This window comes from Arachis stenosperma, chromosome 2 (assembly GCF_014773155.1).
Source record: "Arachis stenosperma cultivar V10309 chromosome 2, arast.V10309.gnm1.PFL2, whole genome shotgun sequence".
NCBI lineage: Eukaryota > Viridiplantae > Streptophyta > Magnoliopsida > Fabales > Fabaceae > Arachis > Arachis stenosperma.
The window spans coordinates 85,586,714-85,590,444 of NC_080378.1; the positions used below are offsets into that span (position 1 = coordinate 85,586,714).

The following is a 3,731-nucleotide window of genomic DNA, read 5'->3' on the forward strand; positions in this document are numbered from 1 at the left end:
TAGCAACTTGCTCTTCAGTGACATCTTCGTCCTATTCAGAGGAAGAATACTCATCAGAGTTCATGAATGGCAGAAGTAAATCCAATGGAATCTCTATGGTCTCATTATGAGCCTCAGATTCCCATGGTTCCTCATTAGGGAACTCATTGGAGCCTAGTGGACGTCCATTGAGGTCTTCCTCAGTGGCGATCACTACCTCTTCCTCCTCTCCAAGTTCGGCCATGTGGGTCATGTTAATGGCCTTGCATTCTCCTTTTGGATTCTCTTCTGTATTGCTTGGAAGATTACTAGAAGGGAGTTCAGTGATTTTCTTGCTCAGCTGTCCCACTTGTGTCTCCAAGTTTCTAATGGAGGACCTTGTTTCAGTCATGAAACTTTGAGTGGTTTTGATTAGATCAGAGACCATGGTTGCTAAGTCAGAGTGGCTCTGCTTAGAATTCTCTGTCTGTTGATGAGAAGATGATGGAAAAGGCTTGCCATTGCCAAACCTATTTCTTTCACTATTATTGTTGTTGAAACCTTGTTGAGGTCTCTGTTGATCCTTCCATGAGAAATTTGGATGATTTATCCATGAAGGATTATAGGTGTTTCCATAGGGTTCTCCCATGTAATTCACCTCTTCCATTGAAGGGTTCTCAGGATCATGAGCTTCTTCTTCAGATGAAGTGTCCTTAGTACTGCCTGGTGCAGCTTGCATTCCAGACAGACTTTGAGAAATCATATTGACTTGCTGAGTCAATATTTTGTTCTGAGCCAATATGGCATTCAGAGTATCAATCTCAAGAACTCCTTTCTTCTGATTCGTCCCATTGTTCACAGGATTCCTTTCAGAAGTGTACATGAATTGGTTATTTGCAACCATTTCAATGAGTTCTTGAGCTTCTGCAGGCATCTTCTTCAGATGAAGAGATCCTCCAGCAGAGCTATCCAATGACATCTTGGACAGTTCAGACAGACCATCATAGAATATACCTATGATGCTCCATTTAGAAAGCATGTCAGAAGGACACTTTTTGATCAATTGTTTGTATCTTTCCCACGCATCATAGAGGGATTCACCTTCCTTCTGTCTGAAGGTTTGGACTTCCACTCTAAGCTTACTCAATTTTTGAGGTGGAAAGAACTTTGCCAAGAAGGCATTGACTAGCTTTTCCCAAGAGTTCAGGCTTTCTTTAGGTTGTGAGTCCAACCATATCCTAGCTCTGTCTCTTACAGCAAAAGGGAATAGCATAAGTCTGTTGACCTCAGGGTCAACCCCATTGGTCTTGACAGTGTCACAGATTTGCAAGAATTCAGCTAAAAACTGATGAGGATCTTCCAATGGAAGTCTATGGAACTTGCAATTCTGTTGCATTAGAGAAACTAATTGAGGCTTAAGCTGAAAGTTGTTTGCTCCAATGGCAGGGATAGAGATGCTTCTCCCATAGAAGTCGGGAGTAGGTGCGGTAAAATCACCAAGCACCTTCCTTGCATTGTTGGCATTGTTGTTGTTTTCGGCTGCCATGTCTTCTTCTTGTTTGAAGATTTCTGTTAGGTCCTCTACAGAGAGTTGTGCTTTAGCTTCTCTTAGCTTTCGCTTCAAGGTCCTTTCAGGTTCAGGGTCAACCTCAACAAGAATGCTTTTGTCTTTGCTCCTGCTCATATGAAAGAGAAGAGAACAAGAAAATATGGAATCCTCTATGTCACAGTATAGAGATTCCTTGAGGTATCAGAGGAAAAGAAAAATAGAAGGAAGAGGTAGAAGAATTCGAACTTATCAAGAAAGATAGAGTTCGAATTATACATTGAGGAGGAGTGTTAGTCCATAAACAGAAGGATGTGAGAAGAGGGGAAGAAATTTTCGAAAATAAATTAAAAAGATTTTAAAAACATTTTGAAAAATTGAAGAATGATTTTCGAAAAATATGATTGGGAAAGAAATAAAGTGATTTTTGAAAAAGACTTTGAAATTATAAATCAAAAAGATATGATTGAAAACTATTTTGAAAAAGATGTGATTAAGAAGATATGATTGAAAAGTTATGGTTTTAAAAAACAATTTAAAAAGATTTGATTTTAAAAATTAATGACCTGCCTAACAAGAAAGATATGATTCAGACATTAAACCTTTGACAACAGAAAAGGCAACATACTTGAAATGTTAAATCAAGTCATTAATTGTTAGCAAGTATTTTTGAAAATGGAAAGAAATTGATTTTGAAAATATATGATTGAAAAGATATGATTTGAAAAAGATTTGATTTTGAAAAATTATGAAAACTTGAAAAAAAATTTGAAATAAAAACAAAATCTTCCCTCTTGTGCCATCTTGGCGTTAAACGCCCAGAATGGTATACATTCTGGCATTTAACGCCCAAAACTCACCCCTTTTCGGCGTTAAACGCCCAGCCAGGCACCCAGGCTGGCGTTTAAACGCCAGTTTTCCTTCCTCACTGGGCGTTTTGAACGCCCAGCTTTTTCTGTGTAATTCCTCTGCTGTATGTTCTGAATCTTCGATTCTCTGTATTATTGACTTGAAAAGACACAAATTAAAAATTTTTTTGGAGTTTTAATAATAAGGACTAATCACAATGCAACTAAAATCAAATAAACAATGCATGCAAGACACCAACCTTAGAAGTTTGTATACTACTGACACTAACAAATTGAGAATGCATATGAGAAACAACAAAACCTCAAGACAAGAGAATGTAAAGATCAGAGCAAAGAAATCATCAAGAACAACTTGAAGATTAATGAAGACACATGAATGAATTCGAAAAAAATGCAAGAAGAACAGAAACATGCAATTGACACCAAACTTAAAATGAGACACTAGACTCAACAAGAAACATAAAATATTTTTGGTTTTTATGATTTTGTAATTTTTTTGGATTTTTTCAAAAATTGATTGAAAAAAAGAAAATAAGGGTATCAAAATTCTTAATGAGAATTCCAGGAATCATGCAATGTTAGTCTAAAGCTTCAGTCTAAAGAAATTAGACATGGCTAGCCAAGCTTCAGCAGGACATTGCATTCAAGAGCTAAATTGATGAGAATCAATCAGCTTTGGTGATGATAAGAACATCGCCTTGAAACATTAGAATTCATTCTTAAGAACTCTGAAGAAAAATACCTAAGCTAAGCAACAAGATGAACCGTCAGTTGTCCAAACTCAAACAATCCCCGGCAACGGCGCCAAAAACTTGGTGCACGAAATTGTGATCATCAATGGCACCATCAACATGGTACGCTCAATTGCAATCTCAACTCTTTATCACAACTTCGCACAACTAACCAGCAAGTGCACTGGGTCTTCCAAGTAATAAACCTTACGCGAGTAAGGGTCGATCCCACGGAGATTGTTGGTATGAAGCAAGCTATGGTCATCTTGTAAATCTCAGTCAGGCAGATTCAAATGGTTATGGAGGATTAATGAATAAAACATAAGATAAAGATAGAGATACTTATGTAATTCATTGGTGAGAATTTCAGATAAGCGTATGGAGATGCTTTGTCCCTTCCGTCTCTCTGCTTTCCTACTGTCTTCATCCAATCCTTCTTACTCCTTTCCATGGCAAGCTGTATGTTGGGCATCACCGTTGTCAATGGCTACAGTCCCGTCCTCTCAGTGAAAATGTTCAACGCGCTCTGTCACAGCACGGCTATTCAGCTGTCGGTTCTCGATCATGTCGGAATAGAATCAAGTGATTCTTTTGCGTCTGTCACTAACGCCCCACAATCGCGAGTTT

The 3,731-nt window shown here is 38.0% G+C and overlaps 1 non-coding gene across 1 annotated transcript; it reads left to right on the forward strand.

Moving 5' to 3' along the window:
- The first annotated feature begins 991 nt into the window (after positions 1 to 991).
- Positions 992 to 1,099, forward strand: LOC130964008 (small nucleolar RNA R71). The gene has a single exon (XR_009080122.1). It is a non-coding gene; the product is annotated as a small nucleolar RNA R71 (small nucleolar RNA).
- The last annotated feature ends 2,632 nt before the right edge of the window (positions 1,100 to 3,731 follow it).